The 12,341-nt window shown below is 23.3% G+C and overlaps 1 protein-coding gene across 5 annotated transcripts in view; it reads right to left on the bottom strand.

Moving 5' to 3' along the window:
• The window catches only part of LOC107164174 (5-hydroxytryptamine receptor 7), a 232,925-nt gene extending 220,981 nt beyond the window's left edge, over positions 1 to 11,944 (bottom strand). For all 5 annotated transcript variants that reach the window (XM_089220372.1, XM_089220373.1, XM_089220371.1 and 2 more), the window contains exon 1: positions 11,631 to 11,944. The gene's annotated coding sequence lies outside the window, so the exon portion shown is untranslated. The remainder of the gene's footprint in view (positions 1 to 11,630) is intronic.
• Positions 11,945 to 12,341: the final 397 nt, after the last annotated feature.

Here is a 12,341-nt window from a genome sequence, read left to right as displayed (position 1 = left end):
AAATCTCATAAAACGAATTACAATAGTTTAAACTGTGCTTTATTTATTTTTTGTCTATGTAACTTTTCAACAATGTTTTATGTTCTCGATTTTTTTTTTTAATATCCTAAAAGCCTATATGGAGCAAAAATATAGTAAATTAATTTGATTTTCAAAACTGTATTCCTTAATTATTCAAAAAATAAAACTCTTTGACTTGTTAGGAATGTTCTATGAGCCATTGATATATATTCTATCAATTCTATTTGATTCTATCACACTAAAAGTAATCATAATAATGACCTGTGTGTACTACAGTATACATATAAAATATTATTATAGCGCGTATTGGACTACATAATAAAATAATATTAACGCTTTACAGTTTGCAACGAGTTAAAAGTTAAATATATACGAACCATGCCAAATTTACAATTTTGATAAGTGATAATAATTGTATGACAAAAACTTCTTCATTCATCACTGAAGTTTTAATACTTACCATTAATACAATGTTCAGTATTCAACATTTTATTTAATAATAAATTGTACTCTAAAGAATAATTTCTGATAAATTATTCACTGAAATATAATCATGTAAATACTACATACTGAAGTACGCTAAATGGGTATTTATAATAAGCACCGATTAGAGTTCGTAAATTGTATGTAAACAAAAATAAAATATTAAAACTATAAGAACTATAAAAAATATGTGATTTCATAATTCATATTTATCGAAAATTAGAATTTCTACATAAACTTGAAAAATTCCAGAGAATACTTAAAAATTATTAAAATATAAATATTGCATCAGTATACAATTTTCCAAAAAAATCACAGTATAGTGAGTATGTAAAAATATTTAATTTGAGGATTAAAATGAAGGAAAATGAATACTTGAAGTATCTGTACTTGCTTCGTATTTATATTGTATGATACATAGGTAGATAGAAAAAATTATGATCTAGAAACTTTTATAAAAAATAAACATGAAGCAATGAGTATTGAATTATAATTGAATGGAGTACTACCCTATCCTAATTCACGTAAATTCGTAAAATTACTAAATCAAATGGCATCACTTTTAGATGAAATAACTATATAATATAATATGATTAATGATTTCGTACTTGAAAAATGAGGAATTTATTTTATATATTTTAATACCATATGAATTTAGTTACATAAAATACCGATGTTGATTTGCGTCATTAACATACCTACTGCATTTTTGTACTCAATAATCACTGGTGATAAGTAAACAATTTTCATTTTGAATACATTTCGAGTGAAAAATAATTTTTTATTACGAAAAGACCATCATCAAACTGTGTATGCATATACTATCGAATAAATAACATATAATGTATACGATATAGGTGATGAAGCATTAAAACTACGCTTAAATAAAAGTAATTAATATGGAATAAAAAAGAACCACATGTAATGCATTCTAATTACTGCTATAATAAATATATATATAGCATATTTTCAGCACACACCTTTTTTTGATTATACTATTCTCACTCATAAAAAATAATACTAATTTTCATGAAAATTATTATTTATTGATTTTGAATTAGTCAGAAAAAAAAATGATCAGACTATTTTAATACCAAAACATGATTATAACTTTAACTAAGCTGAAGAATTAAAAATTATTTTTGAATAATCTATATAACGAACGTAATGATAAAAACTTACAGAACCAAACAAATTGCACAACTGTATTAATAACTGCAACTGTTATAAATAATATTCTATTCAAATAAATATTTACTAAAAAAGTTTTAAAAAGTATCGTATAAATATTTTTATTCATTAAACAATTATTATATTCAAGACTTTTTTTAAATAATCAAATATATAGTGTAAAGTGAAAAAGTCAAATTACTTAAATTAAAATTACAACTTGGTATATTTCTACAAAATTAATATATTTGGACTGTTGATAAACTATGATGACTCGAAAAAAATAATACTGCTTTTTGTAATTATGTTCAATACTTTAGATTTTACTTGTCTCTTAATGTGCTATTTTATCAATTACACATAAGTAATATTTATCAAAAGTTAATATTATTTTCACTTTGTGTAAAATTTGTTATTTTCTCAATCTGCATCTGAAAATTAGCAATAAATTAAACATAGTTATTGGCTATTTGTATAAAAATATTAATATAAGATTAACAATAGTCAACAATTTATAACAAAATATTTTAATGTTATTTAGTTACAAACATATTTTATTTGTGAATTCAAATCTAGGCACTGACTTTTTCAATCATGTTCCCAGAATTTCAAAGTACTTATAGTAAATTGCTTAATAATGAATTTAGGGCATAATTAAATATTCATGTGGGGTTCATTTTTTTTAATCCTCTAAATGATTAACTAAAAGTCTTCATTAATATGTGCATTTATTATTTTATAAATATTAAACGATTCACTTCAGTTAAATTTTAAATTTTGAACATCAGAAGACTTATCGCATAATATATTATACCTATTTGGTCTAATTACATAACCAAAACATTGGACACAGAAATCAATAAACTCAATATTTACAGTTGCGTATAACATAATTTTTTTTTTTTATTGTAATTTTTTACAGCAATTTCAAGCTATTAAATTAAACATTTTATAAGTTATGAATAATTATAATATAAGTAATAGATAAGAATAATACATATAAAAATACTATTAATAATTATAATTAAATATTTAAATATTATTTCACATTAAATATCTGCATTATACACATTATTTTTCTTAGCATGATCAATTTTAAATATGTTATTATTATTAATATCTATGCCAAACTGGGCAAACTGTTAGGTTACTAATCCAATAAAATATATTTTTAATGTTTTATAGATACTAATTTCAACCATTATTAATCAAAAATATTATTTTGTTTAATATTCACACCCAAAACATTAATTATTAATACTCATCGACCTGCGTAGATATAGGTCATTAATAAGTTTGATGGAGCATCAAAAATTAAAGTAAATTTATTACATTTCAGGGTATAATTTTTAGAAGTCAGTGAATATTTTTATTAAAATTTCAGTCGTCACCGCATGCGATGAACCGAGTGTAAAATAATAACCATCAATGCCACCCATAATTTTTAAAAATCACTCCCTGTACGTTACGTGCTAAAAATTTCAAAATAACTAAAGGAGATCAGATTAATCAGTTAATCACCACAGTTCATTCCTTTAACTTAATGGATTACAATACAAATAAAAACAATAACATCCATCGACTTAGCAGTAGAACACTACAAACAAACGGCCAACAGGTCATGGTTGTGGCATCGAAAAGGGGCTTTGCGCGATTTCCTCCAAATAATTGTAAATTAACAGAAGTGGTCAAAAAGCTACGAGTTATGACAGATGTAAACAAATAAATGTTTTAATATTTATATTAAACAACTAAATAATTACTTATATTTATTTGATATTTACAATTTACATAATGAAATAGATCAGAAGCGTACCTAGATATTTTTTTCAATTTGTTGATTAACATAAAATACACTTCAAAAATGTAATTATATATTTCAACATTAAACACAAATAAATATTTAAACCAACATGAATGTAATAGTACCTACACAGTCCATAGTCTGTCAATAGAACTCTAGGAGGGCAAGAATATCCCGTTTTGAAGTACCTACACTAAGCCAAAACCAGCTCAGCGTACTCTAAAACGATAATACATTAATCACTGTTCTACTAAATTGTTGGTTAATATTTAAATAAATAAGTTATAACTAAAATATATATCTATACCTAGTAAAGACATTTACATTTTAAAATTAAATGGTCTTATAAGTAGGTAGGTGGTCTTAAACTGTATGCAACGAAATTTGAAAAGTTTATTCTGGAAGAGATCTTTTGTTTTTACTGTTCAACTTAATTTTCGAACAATAATAAATTATAACACCCCTCAGATCTTCATTTAATATTAGTACAGTCTCTGTATTTTTATTTGTTAATTGTGTTAACTGAATTTCGTCTTAAAAAATATGTACACTCATGGTTAGTCAAAAATAGACATTCTGCTGATGGCATCACTGGAAGCCGCAAACGTGAGAAAAAAATTGACAAAAAATACTCAACATTTTGTAAATTATTATGAACTATTTTTCAAATTTGAATTTTATTGTATAGCTACAATTTTTAACCTTAAAATTACTTGTATTATTTGTATCTATGTAACTAATTATATTATATTGTTAATTAAACATCAAAAATGAAAATAATTTAAATTAAAAATACAATCTGCATATTAATTTTATGATCGTTCCGGTTCGTAAAATTTTCCATTTCGAGCAGTGAAGTTAGTACGTTAGTACTGCACTTATTTATATAAGCTAATAATTGTCAGTTATACGTACATTAACCAAAAATGAGCGCTGTAAGTGTTTTACGATCATTGCAGTAATATTCCTGTATTTTAATAGTTTTTATTAGTAATATACCAATATTAAGCAACACATTACTTTTCACATTAAACACACTCGGTGTTATTGTTGTGTTTAAACACTGCAATATGGTTCAATCGACAAACAAAACTTCTACGACCTTTACGCAAAAACATACGGATAAATAGGTTAGGTATTTATCTTGTACTGTTGACAAATTTCACTTTACTCAACCACATATGCTGGTTCCTTATTTATAGGTACTTTAAAGTAGTAGTATTTTAAATAATATACAACAGTAAATAATAATATTATTTAAATGGCGATTTTATTTTTCACGTCTTATTTGCAAGCTATATTTTCTCATTTAATCGTTATTATATATTTATACATTCAAATATTTTATTTTATTTTTTTTTTTTTATTCTTCGTTTGAAATACATTTTATACGTGTAAAATAATAACATAAAAATAATCCTCGTTTTTTCCCATGATAAATAACCTCTATAATTTTACTTGGAACGGACACAAAATTAAAATTAAAATTATAAAGGAATTATGGAATAAATTTAATTTTTATAATTTCTTATAGAAATAATTTAAACCCTGTTTTCTATAACTTGATAAAATGAACTAACTATACATATTTTTACGTAATTTCTAATTAAATTTTAAAAATAGCCCAATTAATCTCATTTAACAATAACTTTATGCACAACATACTTACACAATAGATAAGATATATTGAGTTTTACATGTTTTCACGTATAGTCTTAAAGCATATAATGAAATAAATAGTTTTACAATCGATCGTAGTTTTATACTCGTATTATTGGAAAACACATATACATATTCACATAATTAATTTTAAAAATGTGTCCCGAAAAGATATTCAATTTATCACTTAAGTTAAAGAGACAATTATTAATTATTGGGTAGTTAAAAACATTTTGTAAAAACGATAAAACAATCTAAAAATGTGTATAATATGTAAAATAAATAGCTTAACCACATTCAAATTTTTCTAAAAATTAAATAAATTGCATCGATGTTAAGAAATAAATTATAATTGAAAACTATTTCTACGTCAATTCAGAGAAAATTTCAATGAATGCATATCACAATATATATATATATATATATATATATATATATATATATAAATATTTTATGATTTAAAATAAAAAAGGTGCCAAATGGTTTATATTAGAGTTGAAGGAGCCACATTAGAAAGGTGTGTTTTACTTTTTTAAACTAACGATAAATCATTTAATTAAAAATATGATTTTAAACGAAGCTCGTTAACTAAGCTTTGATACTAAAAAAATTTAAGATTTAATGAAAATTGCTTAATTACATTTTTTTACACTTTTTTTTTTGGTTGTTCACGATTTATTTAAAACAGAAAAATTAAAAAAACAAAATTCTATACATAAACTTTGTTGTTATTATTCAATAATCTAATTTTTTTCAAATTAGGTTGCTTCTTAAGATATTACAAATATGTCAGCTGTTTATTTTATAGAATGTCATGGTACATTTTCAGTAATAAAATTATACGCAACTAAAGCGAAATTTGTGAACATTTTACAGAATATAAAAACGGGGTGTTAAGAATTTATCTTACTTCATTCACCTGTGACTAGCATATGTATTACTGTATTAGTGATTGAGAATATTATAATATTATCAGTTATCAGTTATCAAACAGAAAATTATTGTGTCTGAATTTCAGTTAATACCGTGGAATTTTATGAATTTTAAGTTGCATACCATAGACTATAATGAAAAGCATTATCTAATAGTTAAATATATATTAGACTGAAGTTGGTAGGTATATAATGTTTTAAAATTTAAATTTTTAAAACTCAATACAACGTTAAATCATTTTGTTAAATATGGTTGAAAATCTATTTATAAAGTATATTTTTAATTAAAATTATAATAATACACATATTATGATTTACTGTAATATAAACTATCAATTTTATATAAACAGATATAAGTTATAGAAAAAATCAACAATAATACATTTTTTATTATTATTAAACGTATAAACATCGGCTACTGGGCCATTAGTTGTGCAGATTACATTTTATTTTATTTTTTATATATATACTTAACATTTAATAAAGGCTTAAATAAATTAAGTTATATAATTTGATTTCCTTTAAGAAGTTAATATATTTATTATGCAATAAAATTATAAAAACGTATTTAGATTTTTCCAAATTATATCTTTAGACTAAATATGATCACATTTAAAAAAAATATATATTCACGTCTATAAGTGCAATATTGACTTAAAGATATGAGATATAACGTGTAATCATTCAAATAACGGTAAAAAAGCGAAGATTTGCATTTTAGATGTATTTATTTTTTAATTTTAAAAAATAACAATATTCTTATATTATTAACTTTCAATATACCTACCAATTTCAAAAAAAAAAAAAAAAGTTTTACTAAAATATCAACTTAATATTTTAGATTCTGAGCGGAGCGAAGAACGTATTGATTTTACTATGATGTGTGTGCTTTTTTTTTAAGGTGAATCTAGTTGGTACCTTGGGTGGTCAAAAGTAAAAAATTCTCAATATTTTTCTGAATATTCGGGATAAACAAACTAAAAATTAAGGAAAAAACGGGAATTTTTACGCACAATCAATTTTCGGCAAAATCGATTTTGGTTTTGATGTAACTTTAAAAAAAAATAGATGAATTTTCACCAAATGTTTATATAAGTATTTTCTATCTACCATGCGATTTTCAAAAAAATTCGACTTATGTTGAACTATTTATAGGAATATTCGTTTTTTTTAAATTAATATCGATAAAAATATATTTATTGGGTATAAAAGCTTGAAAATTTAATTAAAAACACATTACATATTGTTACGATTGCTGTTGAAAAATATTATAAATACATAGGCACGATTTTTTTTATAAACATTTAAAGTTCTAATTTTGACTAAATACGTAAAAACGACAATGTTCAAATTATCTTAGATAGAAATTCATAAAAAATTTTCTTTTTAAATCTAAGATTTGAAAATTTAATAAAAGGCTCCTAACATGGTGTTACAATAGCAGTTGTAAAATAAAATAAATATATTGTCACAGTTTTTTTTTACAAACATTCAAAGTTTGAATTTTGACAACCTACGTAAAAATCACGAAAATTCGCAAATTTTTTTAATCTAGAAATTCATAAAAATGTTCCTTTTTAAATCTAAGATTTGAAATTTTTAATAATCTATAATAATATATCCTAGACAGATAAACCGTTCCCGCTCAGAATCGTTTTTCGTATACAATGATTTAATGTCATTGGATTCAAATTTAATTTCATCCATTACAGTAACCCACTTGTAACCTACTGTACAGCAGAGCGACATCTACGACTTATCCGCTTTATATATATATATATATGGTAAGTAGGTTGTACATTTTTTTTGTATAAAAAAAAAAGAGTAATTTTGTTCAATCTGTTATAATATTGAAGTGTTATAATGAAAAACTCGAAAAGATCCAATATTAAGCTTTTAATTAATTTAAACAATTCATTTGTTATGTGTCAGTTCTATACTTTTTTGTCAGTGGACACAAAACACGTGATATACTTAATGGACGATATAAGAACCTAACTATTTATTAATTTTTAAACGTATTTCCTCCGAAAAATCTAGTCTTTTCAAAATATGGTTTCTTGTATTTTATAAATTTGCATATGAAAAGTAAGTAAGAAATTGTAATTTCTGCATTGGTATCATTATCATTTAAGAGTTTTGTTTTATAAAAATGGAATTCTTTAAATTGTGTTAAATTTAAATATTTACAAATTAATTCATGTGTATATAATATATTTGTACAAAATTTTAAATTATATTTGTTACGAATAGGACTGATCGCGGCCGATCAATATTTAAATTAAGTCTTAGTAGTAATTAAATATATTAAAGACCAGAATTTAGCCATATTCAGAGATACCTAATGATTTGTAAAATTAGAAAAAATATGTCTTTCTTCTTAAGTCCTTTTAGGATTAACTATGAGATACGGTATGGACTTTTTGAACGAGTTTAGGACATTAGGTAATATTATCCAATATTGCATGTGTATTGTATACATTATATTATTATATTCTTTGAAACATTTAACTTATAACTCATAACATACATATTTGAGTAATATCATTAGGTACTTCATTTTAAATCACTTAAATACTCTAATTTTATTTTTTTACACTTATAAATTTACTTCACAATTAAATACATAATTAATTTACAAAAACACGAGTTTCTTGATAAATGTATTTTACATTTTCATATTTAATAATAAAATTTAATTTTTATTAATTTGTTTAATATAACATTTTGTTATACGGATATTATATGTATTCCAAACGTAAATCAATTTATCGGAAAAATCAGTAATATTTTTAAAATAAAATAAATTAATGCTTTTACGTTTATTAATAATAACGAGTTTGCATCTGATCAAAATTAATTAAATTTTTTTAAACACATTACATTTCATATTTATTATTTTAACGTCATTAACACTAGTTTACTTTTGACAAAATGTTATGGTTAACGGGTTACAACCATTTATAAAATCATTTTATATTCTTTGCTATAATAATTATCAGATAAAATTAAATACAACATACAATCATAATACAATTTAAATGTATTGATAGCAATGAATAGGTACCTAAGTGTAGTTCTTTTCTACTTTAAGAATATCATATAGCTATACAATGATTAATGGCAAATAATAAATTTATATTACTGATACTTTAAACCTAATTATACTCTTCATCTTAAATGTCAAGACCAACACAATGCATCTAGGTTTTCAATCGCTTAAAGGGATAATTAATAAATGTTATTTTTTGAAACTAGGATAAATTCAGCCCAACTTAAAAATTTTTGGTATCAGAAATTAAATTATATGATAATTATGCGCGAGTTAAATAAATAAATAGAACATACTGAAAGGTTTAATAAACATATAGTCTAAATAAAATATGTCTTGTAGTATGTGAGTGTTCCATACCAGACTTTTGAATTTGATTACAAATACAATTTGAACTAATGGATACATTAATATTACGACACAAACACCAACTTTCAGAAACTTTAAATAAAACACTCGTACTTTCCAACAGAATCAGTCAATGCACTTATAAAATTTATAAATCGTAAATTATTTCCACCAACTAGTTTAGTATGATTTTAAATTATGTAAATGTTATAGTTGCATCGGCTAATTCACTAGTCCATGAAGAATGAAGACAAAAAATGCGTTTATTTAATTGTGAACTCGTAATCATTTAAACAGAAAAAAAAATGGCAAAGAATTTGTATTTTGTTAATGATTAGTTTTAATTTAATAAAAAATATGCATATTTTAGGGAATTAAGGGTGACAACCTCCCTAATTTTTACCTATATGTTTGATTATCACTTATTTTATTGGATTTTATTTTTAAAAAAATGGGATGTGTATCAAAATATATTTAAAATTTTAGATAAAATTCTCCCAAAAAATAAAATTAATACAATTTTAAACTACATATAAAATCGCTTGAAGAAGAAATTTCAAAAGATTTTATCACAATAAATAATTATTACATTAATAAATCTACGAAATTAATCTAAAAATGTCAACCATAAACTGCCAAAATTAACTTACTAAATGTATTTGACAAAATTCTATAACAAATTATCAATTTATCACATTAAAATATTTAAACACTTCATAGAAAAAAAATGCTTAATTATATTTATATGCTGACTTTTCAATTTTGTGTCATAAATTTCCCGAATTTTATTCATTTTACAAACTATAATATTTATATAATCACATCGTAAATATTTTTTTTTTTTTAAATTCCTTCGTAAATCATCATGTTAAATGTTAATAGTATGTTATTATTTCGGTAGAAAATTAAAACTCCACTATTATTATAATAAAAACATTTCACATTTATTTTGAAAGATCAAATAAATAAGTATATAATTACAACTATGTAAGTGTTCAAATATATTTTTAAAATAAATAATTTAATTTCAAATTGATCTTCAACTTACTCTTATAAAATCTTTAAATTAGTAAAAATGTATTTGACATGTTATATAGTTGAAGTAAATTTTGGTTTTATTTTAATATTATGAAGTAATTAATCATACTCCTACAGTCATATTTCATAGAAAGAACGCACCTATGAATTTTAAAAAAAAGTTTAAATTTATGGACAAATTATTGTTGAAGTTACTAATTGTTATATACATTTTTAATTCACTTGTAAGACATCTTAATCTAAATTAAATTAAAGTTTTATGCACATACCTATTTACAACTAAAATAATATTTATACATTTTTTTTTTTAAAGTCCTTATAATATTACACCTACAATAATTTGACACGTGATTTCAAAAGTATATGGACCTTTCAAATTACGTACAACGCATTAGATTTTTGTTCAATCATATAACACAAAGGATATATACAAGTAAGAAAATGTTATTTAACAAAAGTTTCTATATAACTAAATGATTATTTATTACACATTAACCAATTATTATTATTATTTTTTTTTAACAAATGGTTAAAATTATAAAATTAAGATCCTTCAAACTCTAGTTTATTACAATATCTCTATACATGTTTTTATACATTTAAAAAGACTTTTTATTCTAGACAAATGTTTCACAATAGTCTTTAAAAGGTATAATTATTCTGTTTTGTTAAAAATATACTAATAACATTTCTTTATCTACATTTTAAGAGACAAAAAACACCGTTTATGTTATCTATTAAGTTAATATTCATATAATATATGGTGAAATAAAAATGTATTTTATTTTTTATTTTTTTGTCGATCCATGATAATAAGACTGAAAATTCTAGAAAAATGAATAACTGACAGATTGTCGTGTCTCTGGAGTAAGCGCATTTTTTAATAGATCCTATTTTATTGCTTTGTCATATTATAATCGAAATACATTTATACTAATAAATAAAATTCAAGCTATTTTCATGATAAAACCAATTATAGCATTACACTACCTATATAATATTATTGAGTTTTTGATTTTCAACAGACACCACCGCATTTAAAAATTACAACCATACGTTTGAATATTTGTAAAAATTCATTGCTAGTATGGCATTGATAATTGTGTAGACATATGTGACTTACCTATATCGGCTGTCGGATTTTGTCCTGAGAGAAATTAATCCGAAATAAAAAAGAAAACAAATGTAAATTAATGTTCTGAATTTCTCGAAACTCACAATGGGTTTGAAAAAAGTTTTATTTTAAATATAATGTATAATAATATATTATATGTTTTTTTAGATTCGCGTGTGATTATTGAATGAGTGGTAAAACAAAATTTCGAAAAAATTACGATACGAAAACCCGCTATACAACGAATGCGAAGACGACAACCGAGCAAAAACCGCACGCGGTGCCCGACGGTAAAACGAACTGAACTCGTCTCTCGCGCGACCGGCCCACCCGCAAGCATACAATACCGAATTTATGAGCGCCGCCGGTAACGCGCAACTCGTCCTTGTCGACGAAAATCACACACGTGCGCCGATGCCACCGCTAAAACGAAAAATTAGGCGGCGGACCGATAACGGACTAACGGTGATCATTGTTATGCGTGAACTTAGCTGTTTTGTAATTGTTGTTTAATTGTTAAATTGTATTCAAAACTATACATAGGTATTGTTAAATCGATTGACCGTATCAAAAAAATATTCTTTTATATACATCATGTACCTAAATGAGGTGATTATTATTATTTCATAACGAATAAAATAGTTAATGGATGTTTATGGTAACGATTTATTTGATATCTAGCTAGTCCGTTTTCTACTTGTAATGACTTTTATGGTTGTA

This window comes from Diuraphis noxia, unplaced genomic scaffold, assembly GCF_037042655.1.
Source record: "Diuraphis noxia isolate RWA-SAM2 unplaced genomic scaffold, SU_Dnox_SAM2 contig0002, whole genome shotgun sequence".
Classification (NCBI taxonomy): domain Eukaryota; kingdom Metazoa; phylum Arthropoda; class Insecta; order Hemiptera; family Aphididae; genus Diuraphis; species Diuraphis noxia.
The sequence above is the reverse complement of the archived record's forward strand: the minus strand, read 5'-3'. Positions and strand labels throughout refer to the sequence as shown.